Consider the following 20,959-nt stretch of genomic DNA (forward strand, 5'->3'; position numbering starts at 1 on the left):
ATTGAGTATAGTGACAGGAAATCTTGACTTCATAAGAATACATTGACTTCAACTCCACGTAGCCCTGAATGCCTGCTTTTCATTTATTGGCAGTTATGTGACCTTGAGGGTTCATAGACTGGCACTCAACTTGTAAACACTTGACATCTTATCATTTGTTCTCTCTGTGGGCTTTGTTCTGCGGGTTTACAAGCTTTTTACTAAAGTGGATAAAGTGAGTATGCACAGATCTGTTCTCTGAAGCATTGGCTGAGTGACAGCCCAGGTCAAACCTGGTTAACTTAGAACTTCTAGCACATTAGTTTTTCTGGGTATGGCTTTGGTATTCCTCCTGACATCCCAGTTTCTGACACCAAGTAGGCATAATCATGGTCTATCACTAACTCCAGTGCTGTAGTTGATCATCACATACTTCTGTGGTGCTGCACATTTTAAGTATATGAGCAGTGTTTCAGAACCTACTTAGTGCAGAGCTACGGTACAAATTTGAGGACTAATAGTAAGTTTGCTCTGCTTGGTGGCTTCCACAGACAAGGACACACTTGTGGGGAAGGCATGTTGCATACATACCTGCAGCCAACCCTTCCGACTTTTTAGAAGACTTCAGATGTTTGACCAAACTTTCTGATTGCACGATCACTGCCCTAAATGTTCCGATAAGGGGCTTCTGCCTGCAAAGAATGGCTTTTGCGGAACCAGCACCGAGGAATCAGCAGCCGCATTATAATTTCAAGCATCTCCATCAGAGGCCACACTAGCACCATCGGCATCATTGGCTAAGCAGGAAATCAATCAAAACAGACTTTAGCCGAGCAAGAGTAGGTGTCGCTGGCTGCGAAAACAGTTGGTGTACTGCGCTTCTTGTAGGCAGTGATGCACAGCTAATGCAGCCACAGTAGATATAGATGCTGTGCTGGCTTTGCTTTCGATCTCAGCTAAGGGCAGCCACTCAGTGTACTTGAGGTTGAAGGCTTTGCCCAAATGTCATGTTATCTGATCCTTCTTATTGAGCTCAGCCGCATGCCTTATGTTACTAAGCTGCTCTATGCTCAGCAATGGCGTGATTGCTCTTTTTTTTTCGGAACCAACGCAGCCAACGACGGTCACGGATGAAATTACGTGTAAATGGGCTAGTTATGGTTTTGCATTAAAAAATTTAAACAGCGCTCCGATGGTACTGAGAGAAAACTGGTAGTGGGCATGCAGATCAGTTTTGCGCTGGCTATAGAGACGTAGTGAGAACATTTGGTGGCGGCCTGCAGATATCTCGACGGACGCACACCTTTAGACATGCATTGCATGCTTGCTGCTGCATGTTTTTATGCTTAGGATGTTTAGATTAGGACGCATCAGACACTGCCTGAAAGTAGCAGCCGCCTCCCCCTTTTGTACACAAATGCTGCCTCCTCCCCCCCCCCCCATTTTTGCAGTCTTCCCATTTTTGGTCTTAGCAAGTACGTGTTGAAAATCAGTATGCAGAAGACTAAGGTAATGTTCAACAGCCTCGGGAAGGAACAGCAGTTTACATTAGGTAGCGAAATACTGGAAGTAGTAGGCGAATATGTCTACTTAGGACAGGTAGTAACCGCAGATCCGGACCACGAAAAGGAAATAATAAGAATAAGATTGGGATGGAGCGCATTTGACAAGCACTCTGAGATTATGACTAGCAGCTTACCGGTATCGCTCAAGAGGAAAGTATACAACAGTTGCATCTTGCCTGTACTCACCTATGGGGCTGAAATGTGGAGGCTAACCAAGAGAGTTCTACTTAAGTTGAGGACAACCCAGAGGGCTATGGAACGAAAAATGGTAGGGGTAACATTAAGAGATAGAAAGCGTGCAGAGTGGGTCAGAGAAATAACTCAAGTTACCGACATTCTAGTAGAAATTAAGAAGAAGAAATGGACATGGGCAGGACATGTAGTGCGAAGAGAGGATAACTGATGGTCGCTGAGGGTAACAAACTGGATTCCAAGGGAAGGAAAGCGTAGCAGGGGGCGGCAGAAAGTTAGGTGGGCGGATGAGATTAAGAAGTTCGCAGGGGTCAAGTGGACGCAGCTAGCACAGAACCGGGTTAAGTGGAGAAATATGGGAGAGGCCTTCGCCCTGCAGTGGATATAATCAGGCTGATGATGATGATGAAGAAGTACGTGTAAAGGAAGCTGGGGCCACTAGTAGCGCGATTGAGCCTTGTGAACAATGTCAACATCTGTGCTACAGGCATCAATGGCTTGCTTGTCACATCAGGGTACTATGTACTCTATGGACACACGGTGCTGTCAAAGCGGTTGGTTCACTTGTTCTGTGGAGACATATTCACGGTAGGCAGAAGGCATGGCTTTTCAAGTGCAGTGACCATTGTGGCTCCAAGCTTTGTTTGGAAACTGAAATCAGCGAGTTGAATTTGTTGGTTTGGGTGTATATGTAGCGAAGAAGCACGCATATTTTCTTCCCTCTCCCCTGAGCCCTGCAAGCTTAAAGATCAAGTGTAGCAGCAACTTCAAATCAAATCTTAATAAACAAATTTGGTCACTAAATTTCACAGCATTTCTCAATGCATATGTCATGCTCTACATGAACAATATCACGGCAGCAGCGACATTTTGCCTAACATTAAGCGTTTTCAGCTGTTTTTCACAGCTGCCTTTTCATGCAGCCTGTGAATATCGAGTTTGCTTCTGAATGTTCAGAGGACTTGACATTAGGACATGAGTGTTTTGCGTGTGGAATAGTTAATTCAAATTTTACCCTTGTGGCCAAATTCAAAAACATGTCTCCACTCGACGCTACCTCAGCTCCATAAAGTGCAGAAAACATCTTTTCTCTACTTAAGGTTCAGTTCAAATTCTTGAATGCTTTTCAGCATTTCTTCCGACTTACCCTTCAGAAATATTTCTCCACTCCAGACAGCACAAGTGGCATACGGGGCAAGACTAATGGCGAATTCGAGAGGGAGAGCAGGCGCCCTCGAGAGCACTTCGAAAGTGCTCTCAGACAAGTGGGTGCCCTCCAGTGGTAGAGCAGGAGTAGAATCACTGGCTTCCAATGGTAGAGGAGGAGGTCTTTTCCTTTGCTGAGAGCACCTGAATGCACTCCCGGCTGCTCCCTCATCTAAAGCGAGTGTAGAGGAAGTCACATGACATAAAGCGGTGTATCCGCACCATCTTTTTTCTTTTCTCAAGTCGGTGACGCTCTAAATGGTGGCTGCAAAGCATTGCTCAGGTTTGAGAGTCACTGCTGGCATCGAAAGGGCCAAAGGAGGCAGATCGCCGCGCTGTGAGAACAAAGGCATGCAAAGCAGTTCTACATGGAGTGTTTGCTTCTCGGGTTGCAACTGCTGCTACTGCGGGTAGGCGGAGAATGCTGGGGAGGGAAGTGCGGTCACAATGGTCGTGGCGTACTGCTCTCGACACGCAGAGAGCGTTCCCGTGGGAGGAAAATTACACCCTCGCTCGGCGTGCTCCTGTACTTCTCTGTACTGCTCGGCACCTCTGCTCTCGTCCCCCCAAACCGAATGGGCCATAAGGCCAAAATTTGGCCCGGAAAGTGCATGCCACTACGTGTAACATGCTCATTTTCTAATGCCAACCCTATTGGAAAACGCAGTGCCACTGGGAGACACTGGGCCAGTGTCATACCTGATTATCGGACCAGTGTGGCACTGCATACTGGCACACTGGCATGCTGGACTACACTGGCATGCTGGCCTACACTGGCATGCTGGGTGACACTGGCATGCTGGGTGACACTGGCATGCTGGGTGACACTGGCATGCTGGGGGACACTGGCATGCTGGGGGACACTGGCATGCTGGGGGACACTGTGCTGGCACACTGGCAGTAGGTAGCCAGCATGCAGACCACACGTGATACTAGCATGCAGAACAGAATACACCCTGCACAGAAGCAGGTGATGCCCTGTTCCCATTGACTGTAACGTAGAGCTTCGCATGATATATGCAATTTTATTTTCACACATTTCCTTCTGACAGCCCACACGACTGACTTCTGCAAACATATCATCAATGGCCTTTCGGTCAGAGATCCTTTTGGCAGTCGACATATCACTTGGGTTTTCAGTGACCACCTTTTGTATTAGATCTAAAAAAAAGAGAAGATATGCATAAGTAACGGAAGCAAAATGGTGTTTAAGGTCATGGTATAGAAAAACACTGTTGATCTGCCACTAATTTTAACATTCATTTCACAGGGGTGCAATAGAAGAAATAGGATTTGTAGCAATTTTTGGAGCAGCAAAATCCGTATTTGGAGCAGCTCACAGAAGAAAAAAAACCTGCGCTTTGCAGAATGAATTTAAATTTTGAAGCCATTAACCAGAGAAGAAACCTTACCTTCGGGGCAAACAAACAAAAAATATGTGAATATCGGACCGTATGGATGTGATCCAAAGGAAATCTAGCAAGGGCCACCTATTACAGGTGCTTGGCATATTTCGTTCCGGAATCTGGCGTGCACCTCTTTCTGTAAGCATTTTGTACCGCAAGGCGTGGCATCAAACAAAAAAAGAATGTTAGCCATACAACCAAGGTTAATTTTTCAAAAAAAGAAAAAGGATACAAACAGCTAAAGAATGTGCTTTTTTTTGCATCTAGCACGGTTTTGACAATCTCATTCACAGATTCTTGCTTGCAAGACTCTTAAAACAATATTTTACTGTCTGCAAAATTCATAGCTTGTGTTGCTCGACGACAGCTCCAGTCGAGATTCAAAGCCATCAGCCTGCTATCAGCCTGTGCTTAAATGCGAGCGCAGTACCAAAAACAAAAATCTTCATTCAAAAGCCAAAAAAAAAAAATAGCAACCCAAATGCGAAAGGGCAAATGCCAAAAGCAGATAGGAAAGCAAGTCGTATATATTCGTATAAGCAAGGCTATATATTTCGTGCACAGGGCAATTTAGATGTTCCGGCATCCATAAATGTTAATTCTGACAGTCTTGGGCTACATTGTGGTGTTATGGAATTCAAAATATGGCTGCTGCGCGTTTCCCGACATGCCGATGCCTCTCCCCTCCACCCCCCCAATTTATTATCACCAACAGAAGCCATAACTGATGCATCTCCTACACTATCTGACGGGAAAGTGAGTCTTGAGTCTATCAACTAGACTGCATAAAAACATCCTTGCTGCACATGAATAGCCCAACAAAATACAGAAAACTTCCAGAAGCGACATAAAAAAAAGCTAGATACACCCATTAAAAGCATGCAGTGCTTAAAACAAAGCATGGAAGTATTACTGCAAAATCAAAAATACTACCACGCCCCTTTTAGCAGTGCAACGCAGTAGCAGTGGTGCCTCGTTACAAATGGCCTCTATGCATTAAAAGGATACTTCACCGCACGAACTGTGACCCATGCGTTGAAGCATCCTCAAACTGCAATAGTTCAGCATACTCAAAGTGGAGGAAGCACGTGAATGCTAGAAAGGAAAATATGGGTAGGAGTTAGAACGGCATGAAGCCATCTCAAAATAAAAATAAAAAGGCCAGTGACATGCTGAAGTGTCTGAAACGTCACAACTGGCTATATCACGGTCGCAGAAAGTTGTCTCCGAGCATGGCAAATTTTTGCGGCCGTTCGGCGCATTTTGGTGCAAATTCAGCAAGTTTTGCGCACGCAGAATTATGCTGCTGTATCAAAATGGCACAATTGGCACAGCTGTTGCAGCACTGATTTCAGCAACAAGCATAAAACGAAACCTAGTCATGATTACCATCACTTTCTCAGGGGTTGCCGGCATCTCTGGAACACTGCCTGCAGTCCTTCTGCAATGCTGGCCCGTGAGGCTTCTCTCTCAACTCCACAGGTGTCCAGAAATACCATCACCATTTCCCGCTCCACTTTTGTCTCATTTTTCTTGCTTGTGATAAATTGAACTTTTCTCTCGCTGATGTACAGATTCGACCCAAAGTGAACCTGCAAGCACAAAATTGGCACACACAAAATATGTATATACAGAGGGTGGAAAAAAGAGGCACAGTCATCCATAATAAGAATTTGCAACACTAAGATGAGTTCAAAAAGTACTTCAGTGGTTATTTATGTGGTTTAACATCACAACGTGACTCAGGCTATAAGAGACGCCACAGTGGAAGGCTCCAGAAATTTATACCACCTAGGGTTCTTCCACATGCAAGGCATCGCACAGCACAGTGGCGCCTTGCTTTTCACGAACTTTGAAAAGTGCCCACTGCCGCCAGAATTCGATCCTGCATCCTTGAGTTCAGCAGTCGTTGCCCGGAATCAGATCGCGGACAGCCAATTGCAGAAGGCTTTGAGGTATTCAACTTCTGTTTTGGCCTTTTTTGCGACAAGTTTTTCTATAATCCGTTTTGGACGAAGGAAGATCCTGTAGACGATCACTTCATTTCGTCCATGCGCATACGAGGGCATCGAGTCGGTTGATTGGTAGGGTAATAAGGGAAAACAAAGGTTATAGAGTGGCTAGATATTGTTTACTTTCGAAAGGAGCTGGAGGAAGTCACTGCTTGCAATGGAAGTCTGCATCGATGTGCAGGAGCACGCCACGCACCAATGTGGTGTTTCCATTAGAAACCAGATGTGTTACATGAAATTTCATCAGTGTTATATCGTACTTCATGCTGTTAAGTGTTAGAAATGGAGTATTAGCCTAACTGTACTTCCCTAGACCAAACCGCGAGGCAGCAGTAACAGAGCAACGCTGAAAATGCGCTGCTCTGTTGCAGTCCCGTTGTTTGTGCGGTGTGCACCAGTGGCAACGGCAGGAGTTAGCGTAGTGATGGCACGACGCATCGCCAAGGATTGTCGCTTCACATGGTTACGACTTAAATGTATTAGCTCCTTTAAATGGCTTAATATTGCTTTAATAACATTCCCCATCCAGCTTGGCACAGGAAAATGCTGTGCATTTTAGACACTTATCGCACTATGGCTGTATTCGCACTTTTGCAGATGTTGCATGTGTTCGTGATCAGGGTGTTCGGCCCGGCCCATTCAAGATAAATATACCTGGGCCCAGACCAAGCCCAAGGGCTTCTGAGCAGCCCCAGCCCGTGCACAGCTCTAGAACCTACCTTAACTATAAAGCAGGTTTGGGGGTGCAGGTTAACTGCAAACTTTTTCCAGAGGGAAGGGGGAGGCAGTGGTCACTGCACAACAATGCGCAGTCTCCCTATGTAGTCCGCCATTCCCATAGCCATCAATGCTTGTCAAACAGATAAGGAGCCAACAGAAGGCAGAGGCAAATCCACATCCATAGCATAGTCTTTATTCTCCATGCCATTGGTCGCTTTGTTCTGCCAGCAGTTGTTAGGCCTTTTGCAAGGTGCTGTTTCAACACCCTATCAACACAGTTTGCACTGATAGCCTTTGTTTTGGTGCCATGAGTGCGACTCGGCAGCAGTTTTTCACAGCGAAAAACAAGCTAAAGGTTACGAACCAGTTTTTTTTTACCCTCCCGCGCAGACTGCTAGCGCGCTCCTGCTCTCGACACTAGGCAACATCTGTCAGGCGCGCGTGACAGGGGACTGCAGGACTGTGGGTCATACGGATGCCCCGCGTTGAATAAGTGTTTGTGAGCGATCATTCTTCAATGCTGTCGTTAACGCACTGTACCGCTTATGCATGGAGGTGTATGCTGTGCCTCGCTACTCATACCTGTCCCTGTTCCAGAGAGTACAACAGCATTTTAAAGCGCACTGTTCTTTTTTTGAAGCAATATACGAAGGTAGTCGACCATGCAGGTTGCAAACTGTAAATCGCCGTTTATGCGCAGTGGCGGCGTTTTTTTCTGAGACTGCCCTGCGCATAATTCACACGTTTCGCTTTTTACTTTTTTGATTCTGCGAATGAGAATGTAAAATTTCGGACCGGACTCCATGATGTGAGATGTAACCAGATCTGAGAGCTTCGCGCTGAAGGTTGCTTAGGCAAAACGCATGTTTTCGGCCACCAGTGGTTTGTCTTTGGCTTTCGTTTGCCGTTCCTTAACAGCAGTGTAAGTCTGACCATGGGCGAGTTGGTAATCCAAGAGAGTGCAGACAGCGCAAAAAAAAAAAAATACTAGCACAAAGTTTTTTTTTTTTTTTTTTTTTTTTATGGTTCTGTGTGCAATTTGACTGTAAGCAATACAAATTGTTATTTCCTTATTGCAGAGAAAAGTATGCGTGCAAAACATTTGAGCGCAATAGCTTTTTGCTGTCAGCATCTGCCCGAGACACAACACAATTTCATTACATGCTTTGACCTGGCCCAAATGGCTAAACAGCTCTTTCACACACACTGAAAGCACTGAAATAGAATATACTTGTATTCAGCTGCTACTGTGTTCATATTTGTTCAAAATTTAAAAGAAATAGAGAAACTGTGTTGTGTCCTCTAGCGGTGGCTCTATGGATAGGGCTCTTCACTGCGGAGCCAGAAGACATGGGTTCGATCACGGAAGCTATGGCCGCTCTTCGATGAAGATGAAGGCGCTTGTGATGTCATGTGATGTGTTGTGTGATGTCAGCGCGCGTTAAAGAACCCCAGGTATTTGCTAAATTTCCGGAGCACTTCACTACGGCGTACCTCATTGCCGATGCCACTTTTGGATGCTAAACTCCATATACCACTGATATCAGAGTTTTCATGCTCCAGCTAGCATTTCTTTGCTGCAGTTTCTTCCTTTGGCATGTACAAAAATGCTTGAAATACAGGCATTACGGTTTGATAGGCACTAGATTTTCCAGGGATAAAATGAAACGATCCTAATGTGGTGGTATGTATAAAGCACAAAAAAACTTGCCTGCTGTTAGCCTGTCGACTCAGATGCGCACACCGCGATAATTTGTTGGTGTTAATGGCACACACCCCGCTAACAACAGCACAGCGCAATTGGTGAGGTTCGAAATGGCTGGTATGAAGGAAGAGCTCACTGGAAGTGAAATTATATGCGAGTCGTACGCAAGAGTAATGGTTTGGTTTGGTTCGTGGGGTTTAACGTCCCAAAGCGACTCAGGCTATGAGAGACGCCGCAGTGGAGTACTCCGGAAATTTAGAGCACCTAAAGGTTTTTTAACGTGCACTGACATCGCACAGCACAACGGGCGCCTTGCTTTTCGCCTCTATCGAAAAGCGGCCGTTGACGGCCGGGATACGATCTCACATCCTTGGAAACAGTATTCGAGCGCCATAACCACTGCGCCATCCCAGCGGGGTGCAAGAGTAATGCTTGCAATTGTTCAGACATTTTGTCATCAGTAAGGCACCAAAATGACAGCATTATAGCGGAGTTGCATGCTGAGCATCAAACACTGTTAACGTGAATGTAGTACTAAATCCCACTAATAACTAGTCGATTTTAACTCTACGACAATGAAAATAAACTTGCTTCAACACAATCATGCCATGAAAATATTTTTGGCAATTTTGTCTAGCTCCCGAACGCTAGCTGAACGTGGCTACTGAACAGGCACGGTCCCGCAGTCCCCAAGGAAGTGTCCACGTGGCGGCGCGCCGGCAAAAAACGGCCGCGCCCGGGAGCAGCTATAAATCTGGTCTATAGCCACTGGAAATTTGCAACAAAGCTGCAGCAAAACAAAATGACGTCGAAGAGTTGTGCATTCGCAAGTGGAGGAAGACAAAAAAAAAAATCTTGAAACAATTACAAGCGTTTCGTGGCCTGAAGACTGGATTCCATTCCGTCCCCCTTTATTCACCACATAGTGAAGTGTGCCTTTTTTGGAGAAAAATTAATCTTGGGTAAAAATTAAGAATAAAGTACAGAAATGCAGGGATGTAACAGCTGAAATAGGATTTGTAACAATTTTAAGAGCAGCAAAATCTTAATTTTTGGAGTAGTAATATCCATATTTGGAGCAGCTGAACAGAAAAAAACTGCACTTAGCAGCAGCATGAAGTTTTGGAGCCATTAAACAGGGAGGAAACATTACTCTCGGCACAAAAAAATGAAAAGATGTGAACATCGACAGTATGAACGTGATCCAAAGGAAATCTAGAAAGGGCCATCTATCACCGGCACTTAGTATATTTCTTTTAAAAATCTGGCATGTACCTATTTTTCTAAGTAAGCATTTTGTATTGCAAGGCATGCTATCACACTAAGAAAAAAAAGAATGTGAGCCATAAACCCGAGGAGGTTAATTTTTCAAACTTCCGGGACTGAATAAAAAACCAAAATCTAGAGAATATTCCTTCCTTTTTTTCTGCATCTAGTGTGGTTTGACGATCTTAATCATGGGATCTTATGCCCCACCGGGGTGGCGCAGACAACTATTCCCAAGGATGCGGGATCGAATTCCGGCCTCGGCGGCGCTTTCCATGGGGGCAAAAAGCAAGGCGCCCGTGTGCTGTGCGATGTCAGCGCACGTTAAAGAACCCTAGGTAGTCGAAACTTCCGGCGTCCTCCACTACGGCGTCTCTCATAGCCTGAGTCGCTTTGGGACGTTGAACTCCACAAAACACAAACAAAACAAACTCATGGGATCTTATCTTGCTCGGAAGACTCGCAAAACAATGTTTTACTGTCTATGAAATCTACAGCTTGTCTCATGCAAGTGCAGCTCCGGAAGAGCTCAATTGGAAGTCTATGCCCAAAAGTGACACCAGTACAAATGCATAACAAAAAGCAATGCTGGTTCAAAAGAAAACGCAAACAAATACCAAATACAAGAAAAACAGCAACCAAAAGACAAAGGGACTATACCGAAAGCAGATAAGAAAGTGCGTAATAAGCAAAAAAAAAAAACGATTAGCGAGAATGTCTTCGGCCTGTGACTGACTCTTCCTAGAGGTTGGCAATGACGGTTTTGCCTGAATATTTTGATTAAGGGGAGCAGGGCGATGAGTCGGGATATTAAGTTAAATATTTCATGCACAGAACAGACTGCAGAAAGGGTTAACGTGAGTGTTCAAAGCCAATCAAGATTCTTAATTATGAACTTCACTTTGAAGGCAAACAGCCAGCCACCTGTCAGAAAGGCAAATCATCCTTTGACACCATTTATATCACTCCAAGTGATGAGCGGTTGCAATAAATCTGGTTGTTCCAAGTAGCTAGATTTTCATTCAAGTACATTCAAATCTCGTTACTACAAACACGTTAACATATATATGTTAGCAAACAGAGAGAGTCGGTGCAATGAAGTATGCACCCGATGAAGCATTGCACAAAGCGGAAGGTATAGAGGTTTTTAATCAGTCGTGTGCTGCACGCAGTAGAAGAAAATAACTTATTTCTTCAAAGGAAGCAACTTTGAAGTTCGTGAAACATTTTCATTTCAGATCTGGCTTTTATGCATGTCTCTACTGCTAAGATACATCATTTTCATACCAAGATTAGATCACTCCCTTATAACCACTAATTTTTCAGTACCGTGATAATTCAAAATAATGAACCATTTTAGCCCAACATGATTCATAATATCGAGATTTGGCCATGAAAATCCAGTGCCCAGAAAAATTCAAGGCATTCCACTTTTTTTCTTGCTGAGATACATGGATGCATGTTATAAACGAGTAAACAGGATACTTCTAGATAGTTTCATTTTACAAATGCCTTAAAGCCATGCATCTGTCAAAATATATGAAGTCTGTGCTAGCACCACACCATATTAAAGTGCTGTTTTAGTTTTCCAGGCCATATGTAACTGCATTAAATAGGATAAGCAGAACATGTCACATCATACAACATGCACACGTTAAATAATACTCTTGAACGATCAAAAGTCACAGCCGTCTAGCTTTGTTAGGGGCTTACATTTCTTCCCGTGACTTCAAAGAGCTGAACACGAGGCGGAGAGGTGGGGAGGGGGGGGGGGGGGGGGGCGCCAACTTTCGCATGAGCCATGTTGACTGAAAGGGAAGGTGAAAAATACAGGTCAAATATGAGATACTTGTATGGACTGACATTAGGAAGTGGCGCTCCAGATACCTTTTGCAATGACAATAACATGTACGGCACCTGTTTCTAATAAAGTAGCCATGTATGAACAAAAGGACAAAAAGCAGGCAACAAGGTATTTGCATTATGTTGTGTATGTAATAGACAGTAAAGCAACACTAGTAGCAGGTCTGGAAAAATTATATCAGCAGAGATATATCCATTGCAGGCCTCTTTCATATTCTTACAATTAACCCGGTCCTCTGCTAGCTGCATCCACCTGACCCCTGTGAACTTCTTAAATTCATCCGCTCACCCAACTTTCTGCTGCACCCTGCTATGCTTTAGTTACCTTGGAAACCAATTTGTCGCCCTAAGTGACCATCGACTATCTTCAGTTTGATAAAACAAGTATGTGGCAGTTTTATCAAACATTATTTACGTAGTGTCCAAAAACATCAAACAAGAATATTTAGGGTGCCTTCTATGGACACAGTAATGAGGTTGAGCCTTGTGGAAGTAAACAGTATGTGCATATTTTCATTTCTGAGGGCTTTATCTGTGGTTATGTAGGCTGCTGCTAAAATGTCTACATATGAAAAAACCTCCAAAACAAGAGAATTAGAACAAAAATAAACTCAATAAGAATGAATATACATCATTCCAAGACTACATCCTCCTATTCCTTGAAAAAAAAATTAAGCAGTGCATCCTCGATTATGCCAAAATGGTAGGTGGATGCCACCGTAGGATGGCTCGAAGAGAGCTACTGAATGAATACAGTAGGTAATAAACAATGCAATCACTTATACTTAAAAGAATACAGTATACATCAAGATGAAAGTGAATGCAGGTTGTCTGGTGCCTTGTTGATGAAGGCAGCTGATGTACGATCAACGACTGTGCCAGTAACACCAACAAATTATCGTGGTTCGTTCATCGGAATCGACAAGCTAACGGCACGCAAGTTTTGTTGAGCTTTATTTATAAACACCGGAGCATTAGGATAATTTCTTTTCATCGCTGGATAATCTAGCACCTATTGAACAGTAGTGCCTTCACGTCAAGCATGATACTTTTTTTGATCCTGCACATACATTGTCATACACGCCAAAGGAAGAAACTGCAGCAAAGAAATACTAGCTGGAGCATGACAACTGTTTTTATGTGGTATATGAAGTTTAGCGTCCAAAAGTGGCATCTGCTATGAGGTACGCCGTAGTGAAGTACTCCGGAAAGTTAATGAATGCCTGGAGTTCTTTAACGTGCGCTGGCATCGCACACCACACAAGCGCCTTCAGCTTCATCTTCATCGAAGAGCTGCCATAGCTTCCGTGATCGAACCCATGTCTTTTGGCTCAGCAGTCGAGAGCCCTATCCACAGAGCCACTCGCTGGAGGACACAACACAGTTTCTCTATTTCAAGTTTTGAACAAATATTAACACAGTAGCGGCTGAATACGAATATTCTCTATTTAGATGCTTTCGGTGTATGTGAAAGATCTGTTTAGCCATTTCGGCCAGGTCATAGCATGTAATGAAATTACGTTTTTGAGTCTTAGGCAGAAATCACAAAAAGCTACTATGCTCAACCATTTTTCATGCAGACTTCTCTTTGAAACAAGGAAATAAAAATTTGAATTGCTGATAGTGGGAGTGCAGACAGCCCAAGCAAAAAAAAAAAAAAAAAAACATCGGAAACGTAGCTCCACATTTTTTTTTTTTTTTTTTTTTTGCGCTGTCTGCACTTGTGGATTGCCCAACTCGCCCAAGCGTCTGTTATAATCAGACTTAAACTCGCGTTAAGGAATGGCAAATGAAAGCCAAACACGCTTTGCCTAAGCAACCTTTAGCGTGAAGCTCGCCAATTCGGTTACATCTCACACCATGGAGTCTGGTCCAAAATTCGCAGAATCAAAGAAGTAAAAAAGGAAGACATATGCATTCAATGCTAGTGAAGGGCAGTCCGAGAAAAAAAATACGCCACTGCTGCGCATGAACGCTGATTTACAGTTCGCAACCTGCATGGTAGCCTACCTTCGTATATTGCGTCAAGAGGACAGTGCGTTTCAAATTGCTGTAGTATTATGTAGAACAAGGACAAATGTGAGTAGCAAGGCACAGCACACACCTACATGCGTAAGTGGTAGAGCGCGTTAACTACAGAATTTGACAACGATTGCTCACAAACACGCGTATTCAACGCGAGGCGCCTGCGTGATCTGCGGTCCCGCAGTCCCCATACATACGTCGCCTGGTGTCTAGAGCAGGAGCGCGCTGGCAGCCTGCGCGTGAGGGTAAAAAAATCTGGTCTGTACCAAGCAGATATGTCTGGCCAACAATAACTGTTAGCAAGGTAGCGTCCAAGCAACAAATACAAAACCAAGATCATCACTCACATCGTCCAAACAAGACAGTCACTACTCTCGCCACAGACACAAACTTAAACAAAAAATAAACATCTGCAGCTGCCATGAATTAGGTTCACATTCCCTCCCAATACATCTAAATGTGTCCGCTTTATGAGTTTCAAAGGAAAAAGAAACACATCAAGGCAACCCTCCTGTCAATTGCTGATCACCTTGGCCAATCTGGTCAGCTGCAGTTCATTACAAAACACGACTGCTTTTGCACCAGCTTTCTTCCTCACAAACATAAAATTCTTAATTTCCTGGGTTGCCTTCTCTTTGTATAGGCCAGCCGTAGCTGCGAAGCCCCGTTGTTTGTCAGTTTGAAGAAAACGAAGGTTATTCCTCAGAAGGTATTTAAAATCATTGATTTTTTAGAGGAATAACCTTCGTCTTCTTCAAGCTGACAAACAACGGGGCTTCGCAGCTCCGGCTCATCTTCCGAGAAGTCCTCAGTAAGTCTTCAAGCCCATCCAAAAAGCATTCCTCATGCACCACACATCCCTAGCAACAACTCATAAACAGCCTTCAAGAACTGAAATTTCATTTTTGCACAAGGACAAAGAGGCATCAATGAACCATGTGCTGTCTTTCTTTTGTATCTATAACGCCTCAAAAATTTCTCTGCCAATCCTATTCCGACTCTTGCCTAATAAGAAGACCTTAGGCAATTAAAAAGAATTTTATGCTTGTGAAGAAGAAATGAACTGCAGCTGACCAGATTGGGCAAGGCAATCAGCGATTCAAATAAGGGTTCCCTTCATATGTCTTGTGTTGAAACTCACAAACCGGACTCATTGTTTAGATGTATTGTGCGTGAATGTGAACCTGATTCTTGGCAGCTGCAGATGTGTGTTTTTTTTTAGTTTGTGCCTATGTGGCGGGAGTTTTAACTCTTGTTAGAAGATGTGAGTGACAGTCTTGGTCTTGTATTTGTTGCTTGGATGCTACCTTGCTAACATTTACTATTGGCCAGACATATCTGCTTGGGATAGAAGATGTGTGCGAGTGTGCTGTACTTGAGAGTAGAGGAGGAAGTTGTGGCCGAGTGTGCAAGAGGAAATTCGGGTACAGTTTTGTATTACAGTTTGTAGTGTGTGCCTGTTTCGTGTTTGTTTCTATGTGTTTGTCTAGGCTTCACTGCAATTCTGAGTATTATGCACCAACTCACCCCATAAGCTGCTACACCACCCTTTACTGACTATCAAGGAGGTGACAAATTATGAATGTAACATACCTCGTCGGGAGTTTTGAAAGATTTGAATGCCTTGAGGATGTTCTGCATCTCAATGTGATTCGCCTGGCACTTCCATTTCCTTTTCTCTTTTTCGGTTGGACATTATGAGGCCTTTGAAGAAGACAAGTCGCTCACAGATTAGCGTGCAGTTGAATAGATGATCCTTCAGTTGATCAGCTCCAGCGTTCTGCTGCCACCCTCATAGTAGTCAGCCGACCTATCTATTTTCCTTTAAATAAATCTTGCTCTGTAGACATACCGGTTGTCTAAAATAGCCAGTTTGCAATGACCCCACAATGCAAAACCGTTACTCAGCAAGCACCTTTACGATTCTCAAGGAAGTGGCAGCTAATCATACTATTATAATAAAATGAACCCCAAGTGATATTGCTCATGTACTTTCACTTACTGTTTAGAGGGTCACAATGTATCTAATACTGCACACATGTTAGCCTCATCTTGCAAAGCACTTTTGAATTGGTCCCTCATCCAGACAATAAGTGTTGCATGTATAGGCTACAGCTTTAAGAAATGGACTGTCCAACTGGACCACATCACAAATAAAACTGCAATTAATAAATACCCTAACTATTATGTACAGCTCTTTTGAGCACAGCTGGTCATGGCGTGATGACAGAAAAATCCTTACCTTAGCAGACTTGGTGACTTTGCCAAGAATCAGCCTTGGCACTGGGGTCCACGATATCTTAAAAGAAGCCATCAGCTCTCTGAGACCTTCTGCATGACAACACACAAAAGGCATGAGAAGAGCTTGCATAGAAGCTTTTGTTAAATGCCTAAAGTGGATAGAAACTAATATGGTACGATATCCAAAATGAACACAAGTGCATGATGTATAGAATTCGTGAAACTGCTCCAACACTCTGCCCAAGTTTGCTGAGCTGTTCGTAATGGCAAAGTTATGAATTCAGGCTCTGTCATATTAGCTGCAAATATGCAATCACAAAAACTATAAGCGGTAAGGGATAAATATGTGCAGCTACATGACATAAGCTTGTGTCTTGTCTTGAAACTGTTTCCCTTCCACATGTTATTGCCAATAAGCATACAGGCAAAAATGAGTTAAAACTTCCTCCTTAAAAGGTCCTCTTGTTTGTGTACAGGCACGCTGACTGAGCTCTTCCGACATATAAAACTAACGAGGGTCGTTCTGCACCAAACGTCCCGGAGGTAGCACTCAACCTGATTTGTCCAAAAACATTCCCGATGACTCATCCCAAGGCATGTTTGAAAGCTTAAAATTGCTCCAAAACATTTTTCTGAGTTGAGCAAAATTCAAATGTTTCGAAAAAGCGAGAAACCAAGTATCACATTCAATAAACAATAAAGCATTCAAAATTTTCGAAATCTTTCCTTAAACATTGTGTAAGAAATACTCAAAGTACAAAATTTTCATTTCGTTACAACTATCAACAAGCTTTTGGGAATTAGAAAATAGCCATATTGCTTCCCTAGATGTCATTTATAACCAATGTTACATCTAGTAAATCAGTGTATATCGAAATAGAAAACAGTTTGCAGAAAGAAGTGCATGTTGAACCATGAAGACATGTTGGTGTCAGCCTGGAAGGGTTACAGTAAAAAAAAGAACGAACGTTAAGGCGCTAGGTAGAGCAGCTTATTGTCTTTCATTTCTGAATTTTTCATCGCGTTAACTGTTGCTTTAAGAGAGAAAGTAATTTTTGATGTCGAGCTCACTGCTGCAAGTTGCGTCGCCTTTTAGCGCCCCTTCACCGCAGAGCACAGCTGGCATGTAATAACACACTTATCCGAAGAGAAGAGCACGCGACAGTGCGAAGTGCACACAGCTGAGGTGAGCGCTCGCGCAGAGGGTGCCTCGTTCGCATGAGGGGGGTGGGGGGAGTCTCATGAACACCTGTTCGACTAATCTTCGATGTTTGCCTGAAATGCAGACCCTACTTAAGAACAATAACGTCTGGTAGCAGCGGTAAAAGCATTATACAGTAGGTCGTGGGTAAAAGCGTCGACGGCGCCTTGCACAGCGGTGAAAAGACAAGAGACAAAGCAACTTGCGGCGATAGAGCTCAAATAATTTCTTTTTGCGCTTTTATCCAGCAGTATCTCGATGAAAATTTCGGAAATGAAAAACAATATACTGTTCTGCGTAACCTCCTATTGCTCGTAAGCACTGCTTGAGAGCATACAGAAGTGGAGAAAGGCTTACCACTGACGTATTCCCCGCTGCCTTCGACTGCATACTGAGACGACACAAACACTTGAGACGAGGACGGATCCACCGCTGTTAGTAAACGACGCGCGCTGTGGTCAGGGAGCAGCTGATGCCAATATGACACGCAGGCAGAAGTAAAATACGGCAGATAACACAAAGATAACCCAATATACAATAGGCCGTGGGCCACACAGACCGGTGACCGTTGATACACACCAGCGCCTGTACACACACATGCGAACTGCCAAGCAGTTACATGTGAGTAGTAGTATCGTAGTATTGTATACAAAAGTGCAACAATAATTAACAATCATTTTATCAATAATATAATAAAAAGTTAGCCTGTTTTTGAAACGTTTTGAAAGCCAAAAATGGAGCATAAGTTTTCTTTTATTTTCAACCAATGGGAACCAGAAGTACCATCGGCAGCCGAGACGCGGGAAGTTTGAAATTATGGATTGTAGCGGCGTTCAAAATTGCAAACCAATCAGCTTACTATCTGTTACATATAACGGTGTTTACTAACGTAATCACAAAATCGCTAACACAATTACGACAATCTTAGACTTCAATCAAGCAAAAGATCAAGCAGGTTTTCGAAAATTTCATGTCCATATCATCAATCAGGTGATAGCAAAATGCTAGGAATATAATAACCAATTAAGCTACCAGCCCTTATACATAGCATTCATTGATTACGAAAAAGCATTTGACTTAGTAAAAACCTCGACAGTCATGCAGGCATTGTGAAATCAGGTTGCAGACGAGCCGTTTGTAAAAGTTCTGGATTAAGATATATATAGCGGCTGCACAGTAACCATTAAGTAATACACTCTGAAGGGCTGGTTGGTTCATACTAATTGAACGGGTAAAACTGCGCAAAATAGACAGTACGTAAGAAACACACAGGCACAAACAAGGCGCAGACGCAGTTTTACCCGTTCAATCAGTAACCATAGTTCTGCATAAAAAAAGTAACAAAATTCCCATATAAAAAGGTACTACGCAAGGAGACACGACCAACCCAGTACTGTTCACAGCTTACTAAGAGGAAGTATTCGGAGACTTGGAATGGGAGCAGTTGATAAGGGCGGATGTCAGTAATCTGCAATTCTCGAATCGCGGTAATCTGCAAAGTAGCTCACGGGATGAACTGCAAAGAAGGATGATGACCTACATAGGAAAAGCAGAAAGGTAGGCTTCAAAATCAATATGCAGAAGACTAAGGTAATGTTCAACAGCCTCGGGAAGGTAGGTTCACAATAGGTAGCGAAGCACTGGAAGTAGTAGGCAAATATATCTAAGGGAACAAAATGTAGCGCACCAAGACAAGGACAGAGAAAGAAGACACACACAGCGCTGTCCTTGTCTTGGTGCGCTACATTTTGTTCCCTTCGATCATGTACCAACAAGCCCAAGTATCTACCCTTCTGAAATATATCTACTTAGGACAGGTAGTAACCGCATCCAGACCATGGAAGGGAAATAACTAGGAGAATAAGATTGGGATGGAGCGCATTTGGCAAATATTCGCAGATTATGACTAGCAGCTTACCGGTATCACCCAGGAAGTATACAACAGCTGCATCTTACCTTACTCACTTTTGCGGCTGAAATGTGGAGGCTAATGAAAAGGGTTCTTTAAGAGAGTTAACTCCTGAGCTAGTTGGCTGTCACACATAATTACAAGGTATCGAGTGCGATACAAATACACACAAGAAAGAGTTCAGCATGGGCGCCCATGGTGTCCTTTTTCTTGTGTGTGTTTGTGTTGCACAGAATACCCTGTAAAAAGGTTCTTCTTAAGTTGAGGACAACACAGGGGGCTATGTAACGAAAAATGATAGGTGTAGCGTTAAGAGAAAGGAAGCACGTAGAGTGGGTCAGAGAAATAACTCGAGTTAATGACGTTCTAGAGGAAGTAATGAAGAAAAGAGCATGGGCAGGGCAGGTTGTGCTAAAAGAGGATAGCCGATGGTCGTTAAGGGTAACAGATTGGATTCCAAGGGAAAGAAAGCGTAGCAGGTGGCAACAGGAAGTTTGGTAGGTGGAAGTGGTTAAGGAAGTTCGCATGGGTTAAGTGGATGCAGTTAGCACATGACCGGGTAAATTGGAGGAATAGGGGAGAGGTCTTTGCCCTGCAGTGGGTATAGTCTGGCTAATTATGATGATTATGACCGATGTCCAAACTTGGGAACAGTGGTGAATGTAAAGGTTGCGTTATCCTGGGCACACAGCAGTAAATTGGCTCTGAAGGTATATTGACCGTGTCAAAGAGTGCACCTATGTACAACACATGCAGTGGTGTGCACAAACTAGGTGCGAGAATTGCTGGTTAGTTTTTTGTGAAGTGCATCCAGCTTGGCATCCTTAGAAGAGTGCAAATACAGTTTTGCTACTAAATTGCAGAAGCTTGGTACACAGGGTGACTTTTTGTTGTGCAGCAAGCCAATGATCACAGGGACACGCCTTCTCTTTCTAACTTGTGGTCTTCTTTTTCATGTTGAAACAGAGCAATATGAAATGATATGGGACAACACGGCATGTCGCACTTATCTCTAACTTGCATACAGGTTTTGCGATGCAGTTTGTGTTTGATTTGAAATAATTTCGACCATCTAGGGTTTTTGAATATGTGTTACTAGCATTTTGCAGCACATAAAAACTCTGCTTCTTTTGAAACGTAATGTCTGTAGGTAAGATTTTATCATGGAGCTTTTAAAGCTACTGAATTTCATGACCATAAGTTTTTTGGCACTCATTAAAATGAAACAGTATAATATTTCTAATCCATATCAGCTAATTAAATAGACTATTTTATTTGTATATCCTGATATTATTAAGGGGAAAATTTCTTTTTGTGCCAGAATGCAAATCACAAAACCATGCTGTTTACGGTTTGCACCACATTCAATTGTGTGCTTTCTGAGTTTGTTGGTTGGTTTGTGGGATTTAACGTCCCAAAGCGACTCAAGCTGTACAGGATGCTGTAGTGGAAGAGTCAGAAAATTTAGACCATTTGGGGTTTTTAGCGTCACTGACATCACGCAGCCTATGGGCGCCTTGCTTTTTGCCTCTCGAAAAGGGGCCGCCGTGGCTGTGATTTGATCCTGCATCCTTGGCCACAGAAGTCGAGCACCCTAACCACTCTGAATTAAGTCCTGGACACAAGCATTCTTTCAGGAGTTGTGCAGTATGTTTTGTAAGATTTTCTT

General features: G+C 43.4%; 1 long non-coding RNA gene across 3 annotated transcripts; it reads right to left on the minus strand.

The window, feature by feature from the left end:
- Nucleotides 1-3,614: 3,614 nt before the first annotated feature.
- LOC146200184 (uncharacterized) lies at nt 3,615-18,010 on the minus strand. 3 transcript variants are annotated; one of them, XR_014705204.1, is made up of 7 exons: nt 17,739-18,005; nt 16,182-16,270; nt 15,533-15,643; nt 11,765-11,859; nt 5,738-5,940; nt 5,362-5,443; nt 3,615-4,103 (listed from the first exon to the last, which is right to left on the minus strand). It is a non-coding gene; the product is annotated as an uncharacterized LOC146200184 (long non-coding RNA). The 3 variants fall into 3 exon arrangements; XR_014705203.1 differs by having other exon boundaries at nt 3,619-4,103; nt 5,362-5,940; nt 17,739-18,010; XR_014705202.1 differs by lacking the exon at nt 5,362-5,443 and having other exon boundaries at nt 3,629-4,103; nt 17,739-18,004.
- Nucleotides 18,011-20,959: the final 2,949 nt, after the last annotated feature.

Source organism: Amblyomma maculatum, chromosome 2, assembly GCF_055883805.1.
Source record: "Amblyomma maculatum isolate TAMU_Amacu chromosome 2, ASM5588380v1, whole genome shotgun sequence".
NCBI lineage: Eukaryota > Metazoa > Arthropoda > Arachnida > Ixodida > Ixodidae > Amblyomma > Amblyomma maculatum.